Source organism: Triticum aestivum, chromosome 2A (genome assembly GCF_018294505.1).
Source record: "Triticum aestivum cultivar Chinese Spring chromosome 2A, IWGSC CS RefSeq v2.1, whole genome shotgun sequence".
In the NCBI taxonomy this organism is placed as follows: Eukaryota; Viridiplantae; Streptophyta; class Magnoliopsida; order Poales; family Poaceae; genus Triticum; species Triticum aestivum.
This window is the reverse complement of record NC_057797.1, coordinates 289,059,156-289,072,455: the sequence shown is the minus strand read 5'-3', so window position 1 is coordinate 289,072,455 and position 13,300 is coordinate 289,059,156. Positions and strand designations below refer to the sequence as shown.

Sequence of the window (13,300 nt, the reverse complement as noted above, 5' to 3'; positions counted from 1 at the left end):
TGCGGCTTACCTCCTGGCAAGAGAAGGGCCTCGCCTGGGGCTGTTCGAGCGAGCTAATTGGGCTCCAAACGTGCGTTCAGAACATGCTAACCAAGAGGATCAAACTCGTCAACGTGATCCAGGTTATGCTCATTCGCCGGATCCTTTCGTGCCAGCACCGGACTAGCTATTTGTGGGAGTTCGATCCGGCCAAGCACCAGACGCTACGAGAGCTCTTCGGCACAATGCACGAAGATATCTAGAAAGTGCTCCTCAAGGCCGGCGAGACACCACTGCCCACGACCGAAGATCACGGGCTCAGCTTAAAGCGCTAGTCCAATTCGGTAAGTTCTTTTATGTATTCAAGGTATAGCCTTTACTGGCATATTTTGGGAAGGAGTCTAAGCCTTCCTATCAATTTTCAGGCCTGGATCGACATAGCGGAGCGGATTAATTGTCCCACTCCACTTCCCGTAGACGAGGAAACCCCACTCCTAATGAAGATGCTATTCCCGGCGCCTTATGATGTGCCGGAGAAGAAGGCCAAGAAGACGACAAAAGGGAGCAGGAGTGGTCTTCGCTGAAAGGGCGCTTCGGACATGCCGTCCGAAGACGAGACTGACTCTTCAGTCGCCGAAGACGACGGCGAGGAGGAAGAAGAAAGCGACTTCCCCCAGGAGGGGGGAAATAAGAAAAGAGAGGCCTCCACGAATCTGGAGGTGAAGGCGCCCAAGAGGGGGAGGGGCTCCCTTGCGGATAACTCCGCATGGGATGTAGAAAGTAGTCAGGAGCGAATGCCCCAGACCAAGCCTCGGGCTGCCTCGTAAGTACCAAAACCATATGCACCTCCCAATCACTGGTCTTTCTAGTTTATAATATTAATATGTTTAAACTATGCCACTACAGTTCAGCCCGCGACAGATCCCCGCGATCCTCGATAGAGGATTCGCTAGACTCAAAGGAGATGGCTAGCATGTCTCTGCCGCCCGCTCATTCTACCTCACCCAAGGGTGATGACGAGGTGGCGTCCGAAAGGACCTTCCCAGACCAGGGGGAGATTCCAGAAATCGTTAAGGTGGCGCCGCATGATGACTCCTCGGCTACCAGACACATGGGGGAAAAAGCCCCCATGGGGACTGGCAGTGGGGGCCAAGTTCTCTTCGGCCCTCAGCCGGATACCATTTCGGAGACCTATATGGCTCTGGAGTCCAGTGAACGGCCTTCCCCAAAAGGAGCAGGTGTGCCTGTTCCACCGATGACCTCTGTCCATCCAGAGGAATTGGACAATCTGCTGGAGGCACTGCGAGGCACCGCCATTTTGGATGAGCACCGTGTCCTTATGGGTACGGTGATCGAAAAGGTTCAGTCCGCCAAAAGTAGACTGACCGAGGCCTGCACTAGCCTTTTAACAGGCTTTGATGTAACAATTGTAGAAAAAATATCACAATGTGGATAGTAGCCCCTGATGCTCTGTTCGGTGTCCGGAAAGGAAAAGCCGAACAGGGGATCAAAATAATTTTCACATGAGTCTAACATAATATGCCTTTGTGAACAAGCAGGCGTCGCTGCTGGCTGCTGCCGCTCACACTGCGGAGGTCTCCGGCCTGAAGCAGAACCTGGAGCGGACCGAGAAAGAGCTTGGCCTCGTGAAGAAGCAGCTGGAGAACAGCAAAGGTATGCATTAACCTGCTTGTATATTTAGGAAGGATGAATGGTTTGTGATGACTAAAGTGCCATGAACTTTATTAGGGGCCACGACCAAGGTGGTGGCCCGCAAGAAGGCATTAAAGAAGGCCGAGGACAAAGCGGCCAAGGAACGCACCACGCGCGAGAAGCACGAGGCCCGGGTTGGCGAGGTTCAACAAGAGCTCTAGGATGCCGTCATGAAGTGTGAGTCCTTGGAGCGTGATTACAAGTCGCAAGCGTCCGAACTTGCGAAGGCCCTCAAGAGTGCGCAGGAGGCTCAAGCCGAAGCCCAGAGCGCCCCGAATTTGGAGTTCTCCAGGGGCTTTTATGGATTTGCCGCGTAGCATATCGAATGCTGCCGAGTTCTATCGAGCCGAAGAAGGGAGTTCTATGGAGAAGCTGTTCTGGTCTCAATATCTTGGACCAGAACATCCGTTGTCCTTCAGCGACCAGCTGAAACAGCTGGTCGAGCTGCACAAGGCGGCCGAGCTGGCCATGAAGGAGCTTATAGTCTGACTATGGCCTGCAGTGCCGATGCCCAGCAGCTACTTCAGACTTGTGAAGCAGCTTGTTGATGCCTGCCCACGTCTTGAGGTGATAAAGCGGTCGGTCTGTATCGAAGGTGCACGGATGGCCTTTGCCCGCGTCAAGACGCATTGGGCGAAGATGGATGCCAAGAAGCTAATGACCGAGGGGCCACCTAAGGGCAAGGAGCACCGTTCGACCCGAGTTGTATTTTGATGGTGTCCTGGAGGGATCCCGCATTGTTGTGGATCATTGTGCAAAAGACATTATCTTTGAGTGAATGTACTCAAGCTCCCTCTACCTTGTAAAACAAAGTGTTTATACCATATAATGCTTGTTATGTTTTTAAATTTTTACTTCCGATGCGGTCGTGTTGTATTGTAACACCCACAATGCTGCTATATCTCCCACGTGTCGGGGCACGACTTAGAGGCATAGCCACATGGTAGGCATGTCGCAAGAGGGGTAATCTTTACACATCCCATGTACTGAATACGAAAGGGATAAATAGTTGGCTTACAATCACCACTTCACACAATACATAAATATATCATACATCATCCAAAGTACAATCAAAGGTCCGACTACAGAACCAAAATAAAGGAAGACAACCCCAAATGCTAGATCCATGATCGCCCCAACTGGGCTCCTCTATTGATCATCCGGAAAAGAAACATAGCAACGGCCAGAATCCTTGTCGAACTCCGACTTGAGTTCGGTAGACTCCCCTGCTCTGGCATCGTCGGCACCTGCATCTGTTTGGAAGTATCTGTGAGTCATAGGGACTCAGCAATCTCACACCCTCGTGATCAAGACTATTTAAGCTTAAAGATAGGAAAGGGTAGTGAGGTGGAGCTGCAGCAAGCACTAGCATATATGGTGGCTAACTTACGCAAAAGAGAGCGAGAAGAGAAACAAAGCACGGTCGAGAAGCTAATAGTGATCAAGAAGTGATCCTGAAGCTACTTATGTTGAAGCATAACACGAGACTGTGTTCTCTTCTTGGACTCTGCCGAAAAGAGACCATCATGGTTACACACACGGTTGATTCATTTTAATTAAGTTAAGTGTCAAGTTCTCTACAACTGGACATTAACAAATTCCCATCTGCCCATAACCATAGGCACAGCTTTCGAAAGTTCAAAACCCTGCAGGGGTGTCCCAACTTAGCCCATCACAAGCTCTTATGGTCAACGAAGGATATTCCTTCTCGCGGGAAGACCCGATCAGTCTCGGAATCCCGGTTACAAGACATTTCGACAATGGTAAAACAAGACCAACAAAGCTACCCGACGTGCCGACAAATCCCGATAGGAGTCACACGTATCTCATTCTCAGGGTAACACCGGAGGAGACATGCTACGAGTAAAACCAACCCTCAAGTTTCCCCGAGGTGGCCCCGCAGGCGGCTCGGTTCGGACCAACACTCAGAGGAGCACTGGCCGGGGGGGGGGGGGGTAAAATAAAGATGACCCTTGAGTCTGCAGAACCCAAGGGAAGGTATATTGTGCTAGGTAGGCAAATGGTAAAACCAAGGTTGGGCCTTGCTGGAGGAGTTTTATTCAAAGCGAACTGTCAATGGGTCCCATAACACCCAACCGTGTCAGGAACGCAAAATCAAGGAAGATAACACCTGTATGACGGAAACTAGGGCAGCAAGAGTGGAACAATACACCAGGCATAAGGCCAAGCCTTCCATCCTTTACCAAGTATATAGATGCATTAAAGTAAACAAGATATAATAATGATATCCCAACAATAATCATGTTCCAAAATGGAACAAACTTCATCTTCACCTGCAACTTGCAACGCTATAAGAGGGCTGAGCAAAAGCGGTAACATAGCCAAACAACGGTTTGCTAGGAAAGGTGGGTTAGAGGCTTGACATGGCAATATGGGAGGCATGATAAGGCAAGTGGTAGGTATCGCGGAATAGCAATAGAGTGAACAACTAGCAAGCAAAGATAAAAGTGATTTCGAGGGAATGGTCATCTTGCCTGCAAAGTTCTCAGAGTTGACGAAAGATTGATCTTAGTTAGCGTACTCAACAGGTTCCTCAATCACGTACTTGTCTCTCAGCTCTACCCAAAGCAAGAACACAAGCAAAGGACCAACAATCAATCACAGTGCAATGCACAAGCAACATGACGCAAAACATGGCATGATAAGCGAGATGTGATATGCAATGCATATGCGTGCTCCGGAAGGAAAAGGATGAACAAGGTATCAAATTGGCAAACCAAGTGTGCCGCTGGAAAGATGAGATGATTTCGGTCGAAATAGATATAAAAATCACCGGAATTGGATGCACGGTTTGCAAATGGCGATCAAAACAAGAATGACACAATTCTGCGATTAACATCACGATGCCATCTAGAATGCAACAACAAACTAAGCTGCCGCACACCAACATATCAACAAGACACATGGAAGTGATCGACTCAAGATGCTTGACAAAACATTAACACTGAACTACGGCTAAAACACACTAGAACAGATTCAAACAAACATGGCAAAAGTGCAAAACATATCTGCTTCACAGACTTAGTGAAAATACTAACATGTCAGGAATAACATCAGCTAGCAATATTTAGAGCAAGCAAACAGTATGTTACAAGAACATTGAACATATAAACCCTGCTAGGCTACCCGCCTAACGAGGGCAACTGAGCGCGCTAGCGATCCAGGGCCAAACGATCTTTTTACTAGCGCTCGTTTTTGGCCGCTGGCAGCTGGTCAACCGTTGGTATTTTGCTACGTTTGTCGCTGCTTCCCGAGCGGATGGCGGGTGGACCTGGTTACCTGCTGCATCAAAAGAACGATGTAGGTTGCCTCATTTCGGTGGGCGAAAAGAGGGAAACAAAGCAATGGAAATATCTTCCTCGCCAGCCCTCTATCTCATGGAAAAGATCTCTCTCTTCCCCGTCTCTTCCCACCCCTCTCCTCTTCCCCATGCCGCCACCACTTCCCCCATCCTGACGCCTCGTCTCTTCCACCTCCGCCTCCATCACCTCCTCCTCCCCTGCCTCCGCACCCGACCACGCGCTGTGGACGAGGAGGCAACAGCTCGGGAGGCAGGCAAGAGGAAAACGGGAGGGATCCCCTCCCGAGCCCCGCGCCTCTCCTCTTTCCCACTGCGCCGCCAACCCCTTTCCCTCCCATCTTGAGCTGCTGTAGCTCCTCCCTCAACCCGCGGCGCGCCTTCTTCTCCGACCGTTGTTGCCCGCACTGCTACCGCCACGGCCTGCTACTGCTCCTCCTCCTCCAGCTCCTCGCCCCAGCGACGCTTCCTCCCCTCCTCTCATGCAAGGCGTATTGGGGCGTGGAGGCGGCGGGGCAGCAGCCAGTCGTTGCCCTGCAGGGGCAGCAACAGGTCGGCTTTCCTGTTGTGGCGGCGACACGTCTAGAGGAACCGGTCGCCCTTCTCCTGGATGAGCGACGGAGCCGAAAAGCCGGAACTGACCATTGAGGAGCTGGGGCAGCCGTGCCACATAGGAAGGTCGAGGTGGACCAGGAGAAGCTGCACGAGGCTCCATCGCCTCCTGCTCAAGTAGGTGCACACACTCTTCTCCTCTTTCTGATTTTGCCTCCTTCCAGTGCACTGCTGTGCCTGTTAGAGCTTCTATCATTGTTTGTGCAGATTTGGTTTCTCTATGACTACATGGTGTTTGATGAAAATCCAAGAAGGACGGGGAGGATTGATCTATGTAAGCCATCTAATTTAATTCTTCAAATAATTAGTTCCGGCCAATCATAACAAGACGAGTAGCTTTGCTTACGTTCTCTTTGATCCTTTCTGAAGGCGGATAAGAGAAGAAAACTGAAACATGTTCACTAGAGTGTCCTGGGGTGGCCTGCGAGCTACGAGGATGGGGCTGCGAGACTGGATTGGCAGCCGACAGCGAGAGAGGAAGGGTGGTTGTTCCTGTGATGAGGTGGTGATGATTGCCATAGTGGAATTTTGTAGGTAAAATCCGAGATGTCTCTTGTTGTGTGATTTGTGTGATGAATTTATGTGGTAGATAGATAGATTTTTTTGAAAGTCTGACATGCCTACAACTGTTGGGAAATGAACTTGTTTGCTCTGTTTAATTTAATGGCATATTAAACCTGATGCAGCTTGTAGCCGGTGATGTTTTTTTAGTAACTGTAATTGTTTATTTCGATGCCATGTCATTCATCTAAATTATTTGAGAGTTGCAAATGATGTTTCCATCTTGCAACACTATTGAAAAGGGAGCGCCTTGTGTGTTTTAGGTACGACGGCGGCGAGTTTTGAGGGCCTCCGGTTTGGTGGCAGCATGAGCCTCGTGGAGTTGTCTCAGACAACATCACATCTATTTGTTTTTGTTTCCCCACTTAGACTACTGCTTTGATTCTGAAGTGTGGAGATGGATGTGACTTACCATGGAGGAAGTGGGTACAATATCCATTTGAAAGATGCAACAGGCTCAAAATGAGTTTCCGGTAAGCTTTCATATTTCCCTGTTTCATCCCTCTCTCTAACTATGACTATGCAAGCATTGGTTAATTACACCCCTCTAAATCGGGTGTTCCTGTCGTTTTTCTCATTTGGTATGCTCTTGTCCTCTCCTTGACCACCACTCATATTTAGGTGCAAGTGTAGCTGCAAGCCAGATTGGTTCTTACAGCAATGTAGTGATTTGTACCCTGCAAAGTTCCTCTCTTGGTTCACTGACACGATCAACCTATGTGCACGTAGATGATGTTTTGTTTCCCTTCCCAGAATCTCTGTTATGTATTGGTGTTGATGTTTTCTTCACTTGGAGATGCAAAAACCGCCCGAGACAGTTCAGGCCGACGATTCTCCCTCGCTCGAGGATTCCAGTAACTATGAGTTCTAGGTGAAGATGTATGTTTCCTACAAACATTTTCAGTTTGACGAGAGGTACTTTACAACTTACAAGTATTGCAGCTTATTCAGCTGAAATTTCCAGAAAACAACCGGGAAGGCTACAAATTATCAGCTTGCCCCTGTCTTTGCAGTATAAATAAAAACTACATTCTGTCATCTTCAGTTTGCTGAGCCTGTCTATTTTTTTCTTTCTTTGTTTTTTCTTAGGAGTAGAGTATGACCTGCTTTCGTTTATTATAATGTAAATTGGAGGGCTACCTCTTTTTCAATAAAACATAACTGCTGTTGCGAAGAGGGTAACAGACAGCTGGGGTTTAGTTCTATATGATTCATTACTTCACTGCATGGTCTCGATCATGAACCCGCAGTGTGTCTACCAGCAAACCATATAGAACTGTGGACGAACTTGATTCTCATGTTTAGCTTTTAATTTTACACATGACTAAACTGAAGGAATTGTGGGCGAGCAATTAATTATGTATTTGGACATGTCAAGAAATGTGCAAAGTATATGTTTATTACTTTTTCCCCTTTCCCCATTCCCTACTTTTTGATAACATTCAAAATATGTGCTATCGCTCATTGGTAATTTCCTTTTAGGTGGATAGATGTTGTTGTTTTGTGTTAGTTATATTTTCCACGAATAATCCAAGATATTTCTGAATTTATGTTGTCATTTTGCAGCTTTGCCATTCAGCTTGAAAAAGTATGTTCCGTCTAGGACAGAGAACCATGAGTATCACCACTGTTGGAGGAAAAAGCTAGAGCAATTATGTTTCTACTTTCATGCATTATGGTTGTCTATTCTGGGAAGGATAGAGTAAGTTTCCCTTTTATACAAAGGCACTACTCAGGGTCTTAATAAGCTCAGGATTCTCAGGCCATGGTCTTTGCTCTTTCAGGTTTACATATTTCGTATGCCTAAATAGTGAAAGTAGTTTATTTTCATTTAACTGTTTATATGCTATTCTCTCATTGTCTGTGTTGGCTAAGAAATACTAATGTAAATATTCTTCGATTTGAAAAGTTGTCATCTCTTATTTTTTTCGTTTTACCGCTGTCTTGTGCTACAGTTTGTTAGGCAAATTTAGCTTTCAACTCAACAATTTGCTTGCTTTCTAAAGCATGTACTACTATTGAAGTTCAGTATATCAAGTAATAATAGTGTGTTAAAATGAATAATACACATTGAGCTATATATATTTGCTGCAATTCGGGCCTGTTGTTGTAATGTGGTATATCTCCTCCCTTGTAATATGTAAGGTTGAAGTGACAGTTTAATATTCTTCCGCTCAGCAGCACCAAGTACGTGTTTGCAGCCTTTCTGTGCTACATGTGAGTTCAGTTTACTGCTAACTGTAGTTGTTTATGGATTAGTGTATTTTGTTGTAGGTTAAATGGAGTTAGTAAGACCATATTTGATGCTGATCATAAGATACCAACGGGCTCCATGTAATCCCAAGTGCATTGCACAACAATTGTCATTTTGCAAGATCTTCTAGAGGTACTTCATTTTTGCTGATGAAAATGACTACTGACAAAATTTTAATATGATAATTTTGCTGATTTGATACATTATCTTTCAAGTTAATTCAGAGATTTGATGATACGGTTTAGAGTACCAGCGGTGTTATGTTCCACAGTCTACACTCTTTCCTTGAAGCAATTTTAGAAATATTTGAAACTATGAGCGACCAATTTTGAATTATATGGAATGGATTCCTGAAGAAAATCTAATTATTGATGTTTTTTATGGTGGTACTATGTTGCTGGTTTGATTAATGATAAATGCTTGATGAAATGACCGAAATGTTTTTTTTTGTCGGGCGACTTAATTTATTATTGTTCTCTTTATCCCTTGAAAAGTGTTGTGTAACAATACAAATTTGCTTTCGTTCGCAGGGCTATATGTCCTACGCTCCTCTTGATGACATATATGAGGACTCGCAACCCTGAGCCTGGAAGACAACCGTTGAGGCGGTGGTCATGGGGCAACGATAGTCGATAGCTACTATCAGAACATAAACGTATGGCCCTCCTTGTTGCATTGAAGGATTATCGTCTATTGGATTTGCAGAACCAGTTAATGACAAGATGATGGCAGTAGCAATGGAGGGTCGTGGTTTCTGAATGCTGAGACTTCCAGTTTTTAGGATGGTAAACTCCAAATTTGGAAATGATATTGTCCAATGTATTCACGCAATTAGATATCATTTTAGATTATCTTCCCTTGGAACTTCTGCCATGTAAAGCATGGTTGCCTTTGATTTACCGTTGTGCTATGAACATAATGTATTGGCATCCTCTTCTCACAAACCATGCTGACACTTAGCTTCTGTTTTCTGATGTAGGGTTATTTAGTATGAACAAATATGCCAACATTCATTAGTCGTACTATTTCTTGAGGTGATGCCACTGCTACAGGTATGACATTATCATTGGACCTTCAACTATATTTATATTATGTATATGCTTCCAGAGAGTACTTTTTTCTGTACTATATACTAAATGAAAAAAAAATTCTTTTATGCTAAAACATGACATGGCTAATTAGTAATTGCACTACATTCCTGATAACTTTTAAACTTTTGGAAGACATGACAGTGTTGAACCTTGATTAGGTACATACATAAAGTACTACCCTTTAACGATTTGAAAAGGCATGTCCTGTGATACAACTCGCCTTGCTAACTGTGCTACAAAGTGTCTAAACCTTGCATTTTATATCAGGATGGTAAAATTTCAACAATACATCATCGTTCAAACTAAACTGAACTTGATAGAGTTTCACTGGATGCAAAACCACCGTTGATAATTTAGCTAATCGCTCATGAAGTTGGTGGTTACTCTACACTGCAGAGTACTGTAAAATAGGAAAACACTAATAAATGTTGTAGTTGTATATTGACTATAAGTGAACCAGTTCTAATTGCTAATTAAAATACAAATGAAGGAACACTTGCGTGATCATACTGCAATTAATTTAACGTACCTTAGATTTGAAAGACTGCTTGTTTTCCCCCTTCTATTGCCAAGTTCATGGTTTCCTCGTTGTCATATTGTTCACAAAGAATTTTTTCTCCGAGGTTCCTAAACCCAATAGTTGAATGCCCCCCAGTCAAATTTGGGAATGGATGCTTTAATGTAGAAGCCCATCTAATTAAAGGAAATGAGGACAGGGCAACCATAGCTTACTTGGCAGAAACCTGCTCCGGGTTCGTATAAGCTGAATACTGGCGCAAGTTACTTTGATGATGGAACAGGTTCAGTTGCTGCAGTGCTTAGAAACTCTCGAGGGGAAGCTATTGCGGGAGCTTCCGAGCTAATTGACCATGTTCTTAATGCCCAAACTTCTGAAACTTTGGCGCTGTTGCGAGGTTTGAAGCTTCTTTCAGAGATTGGGTGCACCAAGGTGACAGTCGAATCAGATTGTCTAGAACTGATTGAAGCACGTAGTGGAAAAATTGAGATTTTGGGTCCCAATGTAGCAATACTTGCAGACTTTTTTCATATTGCTCATGAAATTCCTGGAATTTGTTTCAAGCATTGTCCAAGTGAAGCTAATGGATTGGCACATTTTCTGGCTAGGTACTCTTATGATGTTAACTCAAGTTTTGTTTGGGCAGATGTTGCTCCCAGTTTTTTACTTTCTCATGTACTCGACGATGTAACACTGCCACAATCTAAATAAAGTGCCATGAGGCTTTCCTTCAAAAAACAAACTTGCCATATTTTTTCTACATTGTAGGCATATGTTTCCGTCTTCAACACCGTGAAAGACAGCTTTACCTAATCATCCACTGTCTCTGAGTAGCGAGTATGGATGATCATCTAGGAAATTTATCTCCACTGCGGTTATATATTGCATGCCACTTTGAATTTCACTATATATTCCGTACCATCCTTTCGACTAGCAAGGTCCAAGTTTATGTAACCTGGACAATTAATATTGTGCCTATGTAATTTCATTTTTGCTGTCAAGTTGTTCTATGTAAACTATGGGGTGACAATATACATTTGCATTTAAATATGAGAAGCCTTGATATGCAAATAAATTTTGCATTGCCTGTTTGCCGTTTGATATGCAAATAAATTCTTTAGACCACTCTAACTTGCATGGTACCAATACTTAGTTTAATAATGTTGCAGCAAATTCCATTTGATTTCACAGAGGGTAGGCCCATTGGATCTGTTGATGCTACTGTGTTTCGACTTGAGATCAGATACTTTTGTTTCAGCGTAAAGGTCGACAAGTGCCACCGCCACTCCCTATGTTGTTTCTATTCTAACGCGATCTACTTGAGGTGAGGTCACCCCATTATTTACAATGCGCTCAATCATCTACTACTGTTACCATGGTGTTCTTGCTGCATATGCGCTGATAGTCTTCCTACATTTTCTTGGCTTGCAGACCAGGAGACAAACGTCTTTCACTCCTATGGGGTCCAACTCCTAATGATTGATGATGTACAATGTGTCTAATTCCAGTTCAAACGTCTTTCACTTGATTGGCTTGACCCCTTATTTTGTCTTGCATATTTTTAGATGATATTAGTAGTCACTCGAGCATCAATTTTTTCTATGTTCACTTCAAGTTCTTTTCCTTTCAAAATTAATCTTCCTTTGTGCTAAATGTTCTTTCTTACTGAACTATCACTCCAATTGTAAGTTGTCTGTTTCGCATAAAGGTTGGATATATGGTGATATGGTAAATTAAGAAAACAATTTATAATCTGTGATGTGATCATTGCATTTTAATTTAGTATATCTGATCACCTCAAGTAGGGAAGTACTCAATGCACCTCTCTGGCAAGTGCATGCATCAGGGTACCATTTTTTACTCAACCGATTTAAACACAGGGCATGAGACTGCCATACACAGATTTATTGCATTGTGTGAGGGGAAGGAGAAATGTGGCAGCTCATATTTTAAAGTGATGGCCGAGCAGATAATGCAGCCATTATTTGGGCAAGTATTTTTAAGACAGGAATTGCGTGCAGTTTAATGACTGTATATGGTTGGTGAATCACTGTCAGTATACTAGATCATGGTAATGTAGGTGACTAATATTAGTAAAGTTTAAATCGATTACCCCTGGGACGAAGATCTCCATCTCCTTATAGTGGGCGTGGTGGTTCAGTAGTGAGGGCCTGGGGCAGCTCTCTTTCACCATGTATGTTGAATGCATTTCATCTGAAGCACATAAGTGCCATCTTCCTCCACGGTGCGCCCTCCACAACAAATGATGCACATAAGTGGCATCCCTATAAAACCAGCGCCTAATCCAACGACATCATTGCTCAAGAAACACGGTACTGAACCCAGCCCACGACAACAAACAACAAATCTAATATCGGAGGAAACAATACAAACCAGACCGCACACACGGCGGAGCAGCAGGCCTAGCAGACGGATGACCAGAACAGCAGCGGTCGCAGGGCGGAGCAGCATGCCTAGCAGACGGATGACCAGAACAGTAGTGGCGCATATCGCGTGGATGGCGAAGCAGTGCCCAAGCAGCAGCCGTGGAAGTAGCACCGAGAGCCGGAACAACGCGACTCCAGCAGAGCAAGGATCCTCCAACCAGAGCAAGGAACCGAGGCGTACCTAGCATCCCCAAATCGTCAATCTCCACTGCTGGAGCTCCGCCGAGTCGCTAAGCCATTGAGAAAACAAGCTCACAAGGAAACCCATACACACACGACACGCGACTTGGACCAGCGGCCAGCTGGAGAATAAAGCTTGCTGAGAGGATGCGCGTGCACCCTGCATGCATCGATGTGTCTTCTGGGTCCTGGCAGGCACAAGGCGACAGGCACACTGCAGCGCTGCGTGCCTACGCATGGTCACGGGCGGACGTGCCTTTTTCTAGACCATGGTTGTAGCAAATTTTTTATGGGATCGTAGTATGGTTAGTAATATTTTTATGTTTTATGTCTGCATATAAAATTTGGTCAAAGTTATTTTTTTTACTTCGACTAAATTTATCAAAAATATATTAAAATTCACACTATAAAATCAATATTATTAGATGCATCATGAAATTAATTTTAGTACTATATAGCTTTAGTATTGTAGATATTGATATTTTTTCTGACAAAGTTAGTCAGACTTTATAAAGTTTGAGTTTGGTCAAATGTTATATGCAGATGAAAAAAACAGAGAGCGTACATCCAACAATAGATTGTAAGGAGTTGCCATGTTATTTAGAGTCAACCTAATAGCCGACACGT

General features: G+C 44.4%; 2 long non-coding RNA genes across 17 annotated transcripts; one reads left to right on the top strand and one right to left on the bottom strand.

The window, feature by feature from the left end:
• Positions 1–2,701: 2,701 nt before the first annotated feature.
• LOC123188552 (uncharacterized) lies at positions 2,702–10,156 on the bottom strand. The gene is made up of 2 exons (XR_006494803.1): positions 10,059–10,156; positions 2,702–2,945 (listed from the first exon to the last, which is right to left on the bottom strand). It is a non-coding gene; the product is annotated as an uncharacterized lncRNA (long non-coding RNA).
• On the top strand, positions 5,035–11,800 carry LOC123188551 (uncharacterized). Of its 16 annotated transcripts, none has more exons than XR_006494801.1 (11): positions 5,035–5,740; positions 5,831–5,897; positions 5,993–6,157; positions 6,448–6,657; positions 6,806–6,846; positions 6,938–7,063; positions 7,751–8,570; positions 8,969–9,223; positions 9,418–10,654; positions 11,238–11,370; positions 11,478–11,800. It is a non-coding gene; the product is annotated as an uncharacterized lncRNA (long non-coding RNA). The 16 variants fall into 16 exon arrangements; XR_006494793.1 differs by having other exon boundaries at positions 6,938–7,099; XR_006494799.1 differs by lacking the exon at positions 6,806–6,846 and having other exon boundaries at positions 5,036–5,740; positions 6,938–7,099; positions 7,751–8,371; positions 8,459–8,570.
• Positions 11,801–13,300: the final 1,500 nt, after the last annotated feature.